At 48.5% G+C, this 14,120-nt stretch overlaps 1 long non-coding RNA gene across 1 annotated transcript; it reads right to left on the bottom strand.

The window, feature by feature from the left end:
- Positions 1-1,148: 1,148 nt before the first annotated feature.
- On the bottom strand, positions 1,149-3,612 carry LOC311511682. The gene is made up of 3 exons (XR_014709314.1): positions 3,233-3,612; positions 2,128-2,208; positions 1,149-1,208 (listed from the first exon to the last, which is right to left on the bottom strand). It is a non-coding gene; the product is annotated as an uncharacterized lncRNA (long non-coding RNA).
- Positions 3,613-14,120: the final 10,508 nt, after the last annotated feature.

Raw genomic sequence — 14,120 nt, 5'->3', positions numbered from 1 at the left:
GCCCTGACAGTCAGGCACCTCCTCCCACTAGAACTGCCCACCCAACCTCCCTGCAGCCCTAGCACCCTGGGCGCCTTGTAGTCTCTGGCCTGTGGTATACAGGAGGTCAGACTACACGATCTCAGTGGTTCCTTCTGTGCTTGGAATCTATGAAAAAGGTCTCTGTCACACCAGTTCAGGTAAAGGTGTGACGCCGTATCAGGTTAGAGACATCAGCGCAACTCTGTGTGCAGACCCTCTTCCACCCTCAGTCTGAACATGGCAGGCATCAGTGCAAGCTAAACCAGGTGGAACCTGACATAAGTGTCCCCACACAAACACTGCACTTTGTGGCATGCTTTCAGCTAAACTGGTGCAACTCTGCATATGGACCTGGTCTTTCTGAGAAGCATCAGCCTAAGAGAGCGTAAGGAGAGAACGACGCCAGACCTTCCACTCTGCTTTACCACTAGGTCAGAGCCCCCATTCAAGGGACATTACTAACTCCCTTTTTTTGAAACTAACCAATTAATTTTTTTAAGTCCTAACCCAGTTTCTCACAGAGCCCCCTTAATTGTGGGTCCCGCTTTAAAGAGACAGCCTGTGCCATGGTAAGAACTGCCTCTTCTCTCTCATGAGCACAAAGCTGGTATTTGCTCAGGGCAGTGGCTTTTTGGCTACAAACATCGTACCATGGCCAGAAAGCTAGCTGAGGAGCCAGGAGTGGAGGTGAATGCCAAGCATTCTTAACGTACTTGTTTGCTTCTCAATATTCCAGGACGTCCCACTGTTTTCCTAGAAGTTGGATGTATGGAATGGTAACTCTTCTCAGCTTGTGTGAGCTTTGTACCACGCTCACTGTTCTCCCGGCCGCCAGGCCCCTCGGCAGTTTGGAAAGAGTGCAGGTGGATCCCTGGAATGCTGCAGGAGGCATGCCTGCAAGCTGTTGGCTTGTATGTGGTCCCATTTCCCAGGTATTCCCTTACCTGCTCTTTGGGCCCAAATGCTGAAGCTCTGGAATTGACTTCATGGGGAGGGTGCATGAGGAAGGACTGCAGGATTTGTCTTGCATTGCCCCTCCCTCTGCAGACCACACTTACATGATATCTGCCCCCTTTGCTCCAGCCAGGGTCCTATGCACAGGGTCTGCACTCGCATGTGCCTAGAGTGCTTGCACTTACCTGAGGTTGCTGTACCCCCATTTCCCAGCGTCCACTCACCTAATTCATCTGCAAAGGAAAGAGAAAGCAGGAGTGTTTCTAATTCAGATGTTTAAACGTTTACGTCTCAAACCAGCCCCTCCCCACACTGGAGGGGCTGAATAAAGGCTGCCACCCACTCAGCTGGAGACATACAACAGCAGAGCCCAGAGAAAGTGCATGAGCACTGTGGTGGTCCCTATGCTGGGGGACGCTCCGACTTCAAGGGGCTCCAGGGAGATGGGAGCAATGGGGCAGTTTCAGCTCTGTGGGATTGCTGGCACCACTAAGCCTGCAGTGAAAGTACAAACTGAGCCTTTAACCAGCAAGAGCTGCCCCCTCCCCCAGGAAACAGAGAGCTGAGCAGCAGGTGCCAACGCAGATGAGAGGAATGGGGGGTGGGGGGAGGTGTCCATGCCAGGCTGCAGAGATACTACCTTAGCTAGAGAGCTGCACAAGGGACAGTGCTGAAGTCCAGAACTCCTGCAACTGTGCAAGATTCTCCCCGCTGCGGGGGAGTGGGAGAAAATGTAGGGACACGACTGAAATGCATGATTTCCACAAGCCCCTTGGGAGATCAGGGTAGGGAGTGAGATAATGCTGTCAAGGGAGGGAGAGCAGCACCAACAGGCCCAAGCCAGGCATGGCGGAAGGAGACTACAGACGTGGGAGTGGGGAGGCTGTACAGTTGGCATAAATGAGCACAGGCCCAGGAGCCTGGATTCCTGGGTTTTAACTTGGCTTTGCCACCGTGCCCCCACCATCCCTCACCACATGGTCTGGCCTCTCTGTGCCTCAGTTTACCCATCTGTAAAATGGGGGCAATGATGCTGCCCATGCGATGGGGCTGCTGGACAGATTCATGCTCTCGTTCCTGTACCATGCCCGGACCGTGGACAGTGCTAGCCAAGGCAGAAGCATTATCAGTTTTAGCCGGGAAGGGGATTACCTTCATCTGAGATTGCAGCTCCCTTACCAGAGGCCTGTGCTGTATGTGCCATGACCAGGCCGGGGTCTGGAAGAGCAGCACCTAAAAAGACAAGACACATTATTACCCCATCAATCAACAGCAACCAGCCTTGTGCCCCGCCCACTGCCACCCCACACAGCACCTGGCAGGGGAATCAGCAGGTGGCTCCTGCTGATTGTGGCTGTGGCAGGTGCTTAGGGAGATCCCAGAAAGATTGAGCTCTGCAAGCGCCTGGCCCAGAAGGCGGCGACACCCCCCCAAGCTCCAGCTGTGAGCAGAGACAGCAAGGAGAGACCCTAATCCCAGCCAAGCACCAACTCAGAGAGCCCAGCGCTCGGGAGCGGGTCCCGGGCGCCAGGCAGAGCGGGCGAGGGCCTAAGCCAGGCCGGTGCCACCAAGCAGCGATTGAAGGGTCCCAGATGCTCACACGAGGGAGGCTGCGCTGGACGGCAAAGCCGCAGGCACCGTCTCAAGCGCCCTCCCCATCCCCCGGGCTCGCCCCCGCGCCTTCCCCATCCCCCGGGGGCGCCTGCCGCAGGCCCCTCTCGCTCCCAGGGGTCGCTCGCCCCCCCCCCGGCCTCAGGGTCCCCCTGGGCCAAGCTGCAATCCCCCCCCCGACCCTCCCTAACGCTGGCAGGAGCCGCCCCTGCCCCGGAGAGCGGCCCCGCGGCTCCGTGCCCCGCGCCTGCAGCGCCGGCCCCTCACCCCGCGGGAGAGCCAGCTCCTCCGGCCGCGGCTGCCGTCCCCTGGTGTCCCGCATGGCGGGGCCTGGCGCTCGGCTCCCCGCGCTGGGCTCGCTCCCCCAAAGCCCCAGTCAGGGAGGCAGCGAGGAGGCGACGGCTCTGGAATTCCCCAGCTCCGCCGGCGGCCGCCGCCCCATTGGCTACGGGCCCTGGTGAGCTCATCCCCGTAAAACGGGAAAGCCCCGCGCTGGGCAAGGCGGCCCGCTCCGGCTGGGCTCGGCCAGTGCCCGGGCACCCCCTGCCCCGCCAGCCTAGCGCCCGCTGCCCGCGCCCCGCGCCCCCTGCCCGGCGGGACCAGCGGCCCGCGGGCGGGAGGCAGCTCGGGCCGAACCTGGCCTTACCCGCCAGCGCTCTCGCCGGCCCAGGGCCCTCTGGCCGCGGCCCTCACGCCGGGGCCGCCGCCGGGGCCACCCGCATCTCGCCTCCCTGCCCGCAGCTCCCGGCTCGGCAGCGCTTCCGGCCACCTGCAGAGGCAGGGAAGGGCCGGGCGGGGGGCGCCGACTCCCCCGCCCCAGCCACTCGACCGCTCTTCCCCGGCCGCCGGAAGCTGGGCCCGCGTCTCGGCCAGAGGGGACAGACACGTGGTGGCCGGGCCCGGAGCGCGGGGGGCCCGCGGAGCTGGGCCGGGGACAGGGGGCCCGGGCTGGCCGTGGGTGTGGCGAGCACCCAGAGCAGCCCCAAGCCCAGGGCCGGGCAGCGCCCGCCGTTTGTGTCTCAGTCCCCTGCGAGGCTTTTCTGATCTCACCGCCCTGGGGGAGCCCGTTGGTGAGTTACTGGCAGGGCTCGGGGGCCCAGCTTTATTCCTTTCACTGGCTTTGAGTAGGTGCGAGGTCAGAGGCTCCTGCAGAGGACAAGTTGTCACTTTAGCACTTGCCGCAAGGCCAGGGGAGGAGCCGTGTTAGTCGGTATCCGCAAAAAGAACAGGAGGACTTGTGGCACCTTAGAGACTAACCAATTTATTTGAGCATGAGCTTTCCTGAACTACAGCATCCGATGAAGTGGGCTGTAGCTCAAGAAAGCTGATGCTCAAATAAATTGGTTAGTCTCTAAGGTGCCGCAAGTCCTCCTGTTCTTTTTTCTACCAGAGTAATCCCTTGCCAGAGGGAGTCACGGAATGGGCCCTGGCAGGGAGGTCCCTGGCAGACTCTACTAAAACAGCCCATACTATGAAAACATTAAAGAACATGGGGCTGGGCTATGTACAGGCACAGGGAAGACACAGTCCCTGCCCTGAAGCATTCATTACCATCTAGAACAAGCCACAACATATTAATAGATTCTATGCCCAGAAGGGACCACTGTGCTCGTATAGTCTGACCTGCTGCATTACATAGGTCACGTAACTCCCCTGAATGAATTTCTGTTCGAACTAGAGCAGATGCTAAATGGAGGGAGAAGAGGTCCAGAAGTGGCTTGTGTGGTTACAATGAGTGCAACTGGGCTGCTCCACCTCCTTAGGCAACAGAGGTGGTTGCTAGATTTGCAGTCTCAGGTTTCGCCAGCCCCTCTTGAAAAATCGTGGGCCTGATTTTTGGAGGTGTTGAGTAGCTGAAGCCAATGGGAGAGCTGGGTGCTCAGCGCCTCTGAAAATTCACTGGCCCAAACTTCATTAATGCAGAGTTAGAGTTGTCTAGCAGCATGTCATACCTGTCTGGAATGTCAAATGCACCCAGCCTGAACACGCTGAAACCCAGGGGACACTGAATCCTGATGTCACAGACTCATGCTCTCTCTTGGCTCCATACGTCCCTGGGAGGAACCCCATTCAGAGGGACAGCCCTTCTGGGGGTTCCACTTTGTCTCGGGGGTTAAACCGTAGGCCCCACCGCCTCCTGGAACCATGTCTCTCTGAACCCTAAGCACGCCTGTCTCTCACCGTGGGCCTCCTTGGGGAGTTCACTCACTCTGAACCCCTGAGGCCTCCACACCCAGAGGGAATAATGCAACCATGATCTCTAGACTGGAGTGACTCTCAGCCAGCGTAAAACAGAAGGGCTTATTGAACGTCTGAACAAAGCACAGGAAACTCTCCGGGCCCTCAGGCCTAGCCTCCTTCAGCACAGTACATCTAGGTCTGTCCAGGCTCCAGGTGGGCTCTGGCTGCTCTCTCTCCAGTCCAGAAGCCTCCTCCTTCCAGCCAAGGCATGCTATATCACTGGCCCCAACCGCTCCTCCCGTCCTTTGTCTTCCATCCCAGGTAAACAAGTCGCTGAGGCCCTCTCTCCTCCTCTGCTGGACCTGGTTGGTGAGGTCACCGGAGTCCTTTCTCCTCAGCCCATTGTCTTCCCACTGGCCAGAACTGGCTGCCGGGGCCCCAGCTGCTAGGTGAGGTCACACCTGGTCCTCTGCAACAACAAACCCTCTCCCACCACCTTGTTAAAAATGCAGCACAAAGGGAAACTGAGGCACACACACTATTCATGTAAAACACTACAAAAATCCCCAACTTTGTCACACCTGGTACATCAGCCCTGCACTGCAACCTTCACTTTGTCCCGAGCCACAGGGAATGTACCGCAGGTGGACTCCTGCATGCGCTGCCCTGTAACAAGGCAGAGGAAATGTGCCGTTGATGTGGGGCCCCCCGGGCATATTCTCGCTGCAGCCGTTCCAAACGCCCCCTGCTGCACTAGGGATGGCTGCAGTGATTGGTCAGGGATTGCTTGCAGTAGGTGGTGCTGCAATGTGAAAAGTGGGGCATCTGCACCCAAAAGGCCTGGCCCCTGCAGGTCTGGGCTGACCTATGTGGGTTGTGCAAAGAGAGGAGCACAATGGTCTGTGACCATGGGTACATTGTAACAGTGGGAGACCCAGTGCACTGAAGGGCAAATGTTCCAGAGGGATCCGTAGGACAAGGAGTGGGAACACAGGGCAGCTTTGTGCAGAGTGGTGAAGTGGTCGAGGCCAGGCAGCCCAGACATAGGTAACAGGAGGTGTTCTTATGTCGTGTTCGCTAATGCTACATGGTAACTAACACAAAGTAAAATCTAGTGAAGACAAGGCCATTAATAGGCAAAGGGCAGAGTTAAGGTTGCAGGGCAAGGCTGCTGTAGGAGGCCCTTCCTTAAAACCCTTAGCTTAATGACTAGGGCGCTCATCCTGCACGTGGGAGACCCTAGGGCAAGTCCCCCCTCCTCCTGATGAAGCAAAAGGATTTGAGCAGTGATCTGCCCCCTCAGGTGAGTGCCCACACAGCTCTACGGGGTAATCCAATATGGGTCTCTCTCAGTCTCACCTATTGAAGTTGTTCCACTTTAAACAAACAATTGAATAAATCGATATTAACTGGGCCAGAGAAAGAGTTAAAATCATTCTGTAGCCAAGTGGTCAGACCTTGTTCAAACCCCTTCTCCACCTCAGGAGGAAGGGAGACTTGAACTAGGTGCAATCCTGGCTGAATGCCCCATCCCCTGGGCTAATTATTGCAGGGGAAAGCTTCTCCCCACCCCCAGCCATTTGTTTCAGGCTCTGCATGCAACATAGACAGCCATGTCCTTTCTTCCCCTGGTTCATGGCTCACTAGCAGACCTAGATGCCTCCCTGCCACCCGGAAGTAAGCACCTATCTTTGAGGGATGCCCCCTCTGGTTGGCTAGCTTAGGCAGCTCCCTGCCTAGTGTACTGGCTTTGTGGATCACCTTCTCAGGTGCCTCTCTCTCCTCATTGATTGTATAAGGAGCCGGAGCACCTAACTCAGGCTTTGTCGTTCCTGTGATTGTGTAGGCACAGTGACACTCAGCGTTGCAATGCCCAAGTACCTGCGTGCATTCCACATCACTAACATTGTTCTAGTCTAACATTTCGTTCAAACCCTTTCTCCCAGAAGCTCCAACACTTTGAGGGGGCCATGCAGAGGCATGACCCTTTGGTTTGAGTAGATTGAATTAATTATTGTAGAAAGCAGCAAATTATTTTGTGTTTACTTTTCATGACAAACATAAGTTACTGTTTGGGCTGAGGACAGTACCCAGGTGCCACATTCTAGTCAATGTTGACCTTGTGTCAGTTACAATAGGGCTCTCTATTCTGGGTACATTTTCTGTTGCTCAACAACCCCTGTGATCATGCCAACTTTGATGAGTCGCAGCTACTTGGTTTTCTTTGATCACATTCAGTCCCATTGTTCAGGAAATGAGGAAGGAGCACAAGGCATAATTACAGCCCCTGAATGCTTCTGCTTCCTAGAATCTTTCATCCGTCCTCTAATTAATGCGGTTTGCCTTGGCCAAACATGTAATGCAAAATCTGGGAGTGTGGGGGGCACTTTAGAGCACTTTGAAATATCATCTCTTAACCCAGCTTTGCTGTCAGAGCAAAACTTCTAGAATGAGCCCCTGCAGAACAGAGGCAGAGAGCAACTAACATGCACAACACACATCCTCAGAGAGCTGTGAAGGGCAGGACTCATGCAGTTCCTGTGTGCTGGGCAGGTTCAATGGCCATAGCTTGCCACCTTCAGCCACTCACTGACTCTGATGTCAGGTTATCCACGAACCCTCTGGCTTAGAGCCCCAGTCATCTTCTGGTTCCCATGCAAATGACTTTCACTGGCTCCTCAGCGTGGCTTGGGCCGCAATGGAAGTCCAACTTTTACCCTGTTGCTTCCTCAGAGGGGCAGTGGATGCAGTGTATTATTGGCGACTTTCCAATTTGGAAAGGATCAGAGCTGGAGTTTGAACCTCAAGTGTGGACAAAAAAAAGTGATAAGAACTGTACCATTTTGATGTCACATGATTATTTTAGGGGTGCTGTATGTTAGGAACCCCTGTCTCAAATGACCTCAAGTTTGGACCATTAATGCTACTAGAGATCCTGCTGAAGATGTCAAGTTTTGTAAAGAAAATCTGAATCTGCACATGGATTTTGTGGATTTTGCACTTAGAAAAACTGACTGTTGAACAATGAACTAGTCTCCACTCATCTCTATAATGGTGCCACCACCTGACTATAGTCACATTCAAGCATTTCAAGTTTCGTACCAAACATTAAAATACCAAAACTCAGGGGCCACTTTTGCAAATTTGGGTTTTGAGCCAGATTTTCAGACTCTTATTTGCACGGTATGCACCTGTTTGTTCAGAGCTGAAAGGCAGGTAGGTTAACCCAAAACATCTTGCAACCATGCCTGAAGGTGGGGAGAATCATCCTCCGTCTTACCTGGGGGGCTGCTTGTTAGTCCCACACATGCAGCACACAAAAATGCTATTTTTAAAAAATACTGGATTTTCATTTAATTACATTATTCTTTTTTAAAATAAACCTATTTGAAATGAAATTATTACAACCTATATTAAGGTCTAAACTTTCTGTGGTCTATTAACATCATTTAAATTAAATAAAAAATAATATTCAAGCAACAACTTTGCTGCCAAAGTTCTAAAGTCAGTCTAGTCACTGAACTGGGGGAGTCCCTGGCTAAGTACTTGGAACAAAGTTTATTGATGTGCTAAACCAGCTTTGGACAGCAGTAGCCTCTTCTGCAGTACATGGAGAATATTTCCCTCACTTTACTTTATTCAACTAGTTCAGTTTAATGACTAGTTCATTCAAAGTCGAGAAACTGAGTGAGACATAAAAAAAACAAAAAGAAAAGGAGTACTTGTGGCACCTTAGAGACTAACCAGTTTATTTGAGCATGAGCTTTCGTGAGCTACAGCTCACTTCATCGGATGCATGCCGTGGAAACTGCAGCAGGCTTTATTTATACACAGAGAATATGAAAAAATACCAAAAAAACAGTACAGCTTGTTTTCCTCTCTCAGTCTACAGATAAAAATGAGATATGAGGAGATAAAAACTAGATCTAAAATCTTGAAAGACATGGTGACCAAAACCAATCTGTTCAATTCACTAACAACAGATAATACTTCCTTTGGTGAATAAATCAGTTAATTTTAAATGCAAGACATGTTTTGATAAATTTATTTTTTTCTTATGTATCCAGAACATTTAAGGCGGTTTTATTTAATTAATAAATGTAATTAATAAAATAAGAAGAATATAGCAGTAGGGATATATTACTGACCACCTGACCAGGATGGTGATAGTGACTGTGAAATGCTCAGGGAGATTAGAGAGGCAATTAAAATAAAAAATTCAATAATAATGGGGGATTTCAACTATCCTCATAGTGACTGGGTACATATCACCTCAGGACTGGATGCAGAGATAAAGTTTCTTGACACCTTAAATGACTGCTTCTTGTAGCAGCTAATCCTGGAACCCACAAGAGGAGAGGCAATTCTTGATTTAATCCTAAGTAGAGCACAGGATCAGGTCCAAGAGGTGAATATAGCTGGACCTCTTGGTAATAGTGACCACAATATTATTAAATATTAACATCCCTGTGGCAGGGAAAACACCGCAGTGGTCCAACACTGTAGCATTTAATTTCAGAAAGGGGAACTACACAAAAATGAGGAGGTTAGTGAAACAGAAATTAAAAGGTACAGCACCAAAAGTAAAATCCCTGCAAGCTGCATGAAAACTTTTTAAAGACACCATAATAGAGGCTCAACTTAAATGTATACCCCAAATTAAAAAACATAGTAAGAGAATCAAAAAAGAGCTACTGTAGCTAAACAACAAAGTAAAATAAGCAGTGAGAGGCAAAAAGGCATCCTTTAAAAAGTGGAAGTTAAATCCTAGTGAGGAAAATAGAAAGGAGCATAAACTCTGACAAATGAAGTGTAAAAATATAGTTAGGAAGGCCAAAAAAGAATTTGAAGAACAGTTAGCCAAAGACTCAAAAAGTAATAGCAAAAATTTTTTAAAGTACATCAGAAGCAGAAAGCCTGCTAAACAACCAGTGAGGCCACTGGATGCTTGAGATGCTAAAGGAGCACTTAAGGATAATAAGGCCATTGCAGAGAAACTAAATGAATTTTTTGCATCGGTCTTCACGGTTGAGGATGTGATTCCCAAACCTGAGCCATTCTTTTTAGGTGACAAATCTGAGGAACTGTCCCAGATTGAGGTGTCACTAGAGGAGGTTTTGAAACAAATTGATAAACTAAACAGTAATAAGTCACCAGGACCAGATGGTATTCACACAAGAGTTCTGAAGGAACTCAAACATGAAATTGCAGGACTACAGGTTCTCCCCCACCCGCCCCCCTGCTGGTACTAGCTCACCTTAAGTGATCACTCTCGTTACAGTGTGTTTGGTAACACCCATTGTTTCATGTTCTCTATGTATATAAATCTCCCCACTGTATTTTCCACTGAATGCACCCGATGAAGTGAACTGTAGCTCATGAAAGCTTATGCTCTAAGATGCCACAAGTACTCCTTTTCTTTTTGCGAATACAGACTAACACGGCCGCTACTCTGAAACAAGACTACTAACTGTAGTCTGTAACCAATCATTTAAATCAGCTTCTGTACCAAATGACTGGAGGATAGCTAATGTGACGCTAATTTTTAAAAAGGGCTCCAGAGGTGACCCCAGCAATTACAGGCCAGTAAACCTGACTTCAGTACTAGAAAAACTGGTGGAAACTATAGTAAAGAACAAAATTGTCAGACACATAGATGAACATAATTTGTTGGGTAAGAGTCAACATGTTTTTTTGTAAAGGGAAAGCATGCCTCACCAATCTACTAGAATTCTTTGAGGGGGTCAACAAGCATGTGGACAAAGGGGATCCAGTGGATATAGTGTATTTAGATTTTCAGAAAGCCTTTGACAAGGTCCCTCGCCAAAGCCTCTTAAGCAAAATAAGCAGTCATGGGATAAGAGGGAAGGTTCTCTCATGGATCCGTAGCTGGTTAAAAGATAGGAAACAAAGGGTAGGAATAAATGGTCAGTTTTCAGAATGGAGAGGTAAATAGTGGTGTCCCCCAGAGGTCTATACTAGCTCCAGTCCTATTCAACATATTCATAAATGATCTGGAAAAAGGGGTGTCATAAATATAAAGGGAAGGGTAACCACCTTTCTGTATACAGTGCTATAAAATCCCTCCTGGCCAGAGGCAACATCCTGTTACCAGTAAAGGGTTAAGAAGCTTAGCTAACCTGGCTGGCACCTGATCCAAAGGACCAATAAGGGGACAAGATACTTTCAAATCTTGGGAGAGGGTAAGACTTTTGTTTGTGCTCTTTGTTTACGTGGTTGTTCTCTCTTGGGACTGAGAGAGGCCAGACAGAAATCCATCTTCTCCAACCCATCCTAATCCAAGCCTCCATTATTGCAACCAGTAGAGGTAAGCCAGGCAAGGCGGATTAGTTTATCCTTTGTTTTATATGAATTTTCCCTGTGTTAAGAGGGAGGTTTATTCCTGTTTTCTGTAACTTTAAGGTTTTGTCCAGAGGGGGATCCTCTGTGTTTTGAATTGGAATACCCTGTAAAGTATTTTCCATCCTGATTGTACAGAGGTGATTTTTACTTTTTTTTTTTAAATAAAATCCTTCTTTAAGAACCTGACTGATTTTTCCATTGTTCCAAGATCCAGGGGTTTGGGTCTTTGATGATTTTGTAACCAATTGGTTAGGATATTATTCTCAAGCCTCCCCAGGAAAGGGGGTGTGTAGGGTTTGGGGGGATATTTTGGGGGAAGACGTCTCCAAACAGTCTCTTTCCCTGTTCTTTGTTTAAAACGCTTGGTGGTGGCAGCATACTGTTCAAGGACAAGGCAAAGTTTGTACCTTGGGGAAGTTTTTAACCTAAGCTGGTAAGAATACGCTTAGAGGTCCTTTCATGCGGGTCCCCACACCTGTATCCTAGAGTTCAGAGTGGGGAAGGAACCCTGACAAGGGGTAAAAAGTGAGATGGCAAAATCTGCAGATGATACAAAACTACTCAAGATAGTTAAGTCCCAGGCAGATTGCAAAGAGCTACAAAAGGATCTCTCAAAACTGTGTGACTGAGCAACAAAATGGCAGATGAAATTCAGTGTTGATAAATGCAAAGTAATGCACATTGGAAAACATAATCCCAACTATACATATAAAACGAGGGGGTCTAAATTTCCTGTTACCACTCAAGAAAGAGATCTTGGAGTCAAAAGAAATCTGATGAGGTTCAATAAGGATAAGTGCAGGGTCCTACACTTAGGACGGAAGAATCCAATGCACCGCTACAGACTAGGGGCCGAATGGCTAGGCAGCAGTTCTGCGGAAAAGGACCTAGGGGTGACAGTGGATGAGAAGCTGGATATGAGTCAGCAGTGTGCCCTTGTTGCCAAGAAGGCCAATGGCATTTTGGGATGTATAAGTAGGGGCATAGCGAGCAGATCGAGGGACGTGATCGTTCCCCTCTATTCGACATTGGTGAGGCCTCATCTGGAGTACTGTGTCCAGTTTTGGGCCCCACACTTCAAGAAGGATGTGGATAAATTGGAGAGAGTCCAGCAAAGGGCAACAAAAATGATTAGGGGTCTAGAACACATGAGTTATGAGGAGAGGCTGAGGGAGCTGGGATTGTTTAGTCTGCAGAAGAGAAGAATGAGGGGGGATTTGATAGCTGCTTTCAACGACCTGAAAGGGGGTTCCAAAGAGGATGGCTCTAGACTGTTCTCAATGGTAGCAGATGACAGAACGAGGAGTAATGGTCTCAAGTTGCAGTGGGGGAGGTTTAGATTGGATATTAGGAAAAACTTTTTCACTATGAGGGTGGTGAAACACTGGAATGCGTTACCTAGGGAGGTGGTAGAATCTCCTTCCTTAGAGGTTTTTAAGGTCAGGCTTGACAAAGCCCTGGCTGGGATGATTTAACTGGGAATTGGTCCTGCTTCGAGCAGGGGGTTGAACTAGATGACCTTCTGGGGTCCCTTCCAACCCTGATATTCTATGATTCTATGATTGTGGATAGTGTTCTGAAAACATCCACTCAATGTGCAACGGCAGTCAAAAAAACGAACAGAATGTTGGGAATCATTAAGAAAGGGATAGATAAGACAGAAAATATCATATTGCCTCTATATAAATCCATGGTACGCCCACATCTTGAATACTGCCTGCAGATGTGGTTACCCCATCTCAAAAAGATATATTGGACTTAAAAAAGGTTCAGAAAAGGGCAACAAAAATTATTAGGGTTATGAAGCATCTGCCATATGAAGAGAGATTAATAAGACTGGGACTTTTCAGCTTGGAAAAAAGACGACTAAGGGGGGACATGATAGAGGTCTATAAAATCATGATTGGTATGGAAAAAGTAAATAAGGAAGTGTTATTTACTCCTTTTCATAACACAATAACTGGGGATCACCAAATGAAATTAATAGGCAGCAGGTTTAAACAAAAGGAAGTATTTTTTCCACACAATGCAGTCAACCTGTGGAACTCCTTGCCAGAAGATGTTGTGAAGTTCAAGACTATAATGGGGTTCAAAAAAGAACTAGATAAATTCATGGAGGATACGTCCATCAATGGCTATTAGCCAGGATGGACAGGGATGGTGTCCCTGGCCTATGTTTGCCAGAAGCTGGGAATGGGCACCCAGGGATGGATCACTTGATGATTACCTGGTCTGTTCATTCTCTCTGGGGCACCTGGCATTGGCCACTGTTGGAAGACAGGATACTGAACTAGATGGACCTTTAGTCTGACCCAGTATTGCCATTCTTATAGTCTTAAACTTTTTAAAATGCTGTTTTATGATTTTTTAATTTAATTCTAATTTCCATCCACATGCAGCTGGAAACCTATCACAAATAAAAAACTAATCTAGTAAAATGTGTCATTCACCATTTTCTCACAAAACAGAAAAATGTAAAAATTAAGAATCGGAATAAATATATGTTAAGCTATCTAATTGCATAAACGTGTATCTTAAAGTCTATGAGTAATATAGTATATCTCCCTGGTTAGCAACAAGTAACACCCATTTTAGTGTAAAAACTATACTTAGTTGCAAATCAACATGTTTTAATGGTTATCAGCGTATGAGATTCAACCTATCCTTAGGAAAAGAACTGAAGAGTACAAATGCAAAATAAGATGAAAATTGATTATTCAAATCAAGATTTCCTGCTTGCTGATGGAAATCATGGTTACAGTGAATGATTTAAATGGCTTTGATTTAAATCAATGTAACCCGTTTACCTAAGGCCCTTATCTGACCCACAGCACTGTAGTATGAGCACCTTTGTATGGAGCCTCACCACCCCATTTTGAGACAGGGAAGTGCTATATCCACAGTGTGGAGATGGGGACTTAAGGTGCAGAGACTGAGCAGCACACTCTGGATTGAGCATCCAGCATTAGGGGCCCAAAACCGAGGGTTTT

The sequence above is a fragment of the Lepidochelys olivacea genome (genome assembly GCF_965140295.1).
Source record: "Lepidochelys olivacea isolate rLepOli2 genome assembly, chromosome: 23".
NCBI lineage: Eukaryota > Metazoa > Chordata > Testudines > Cheloniidae > Lepidochelys > Lepidochelys olivacea.
The sequence above is the reverse complement of the archived record's forward strand: the minus strand, read 5'-3'. Positions and strand labels throughout refer to the sequence as shown.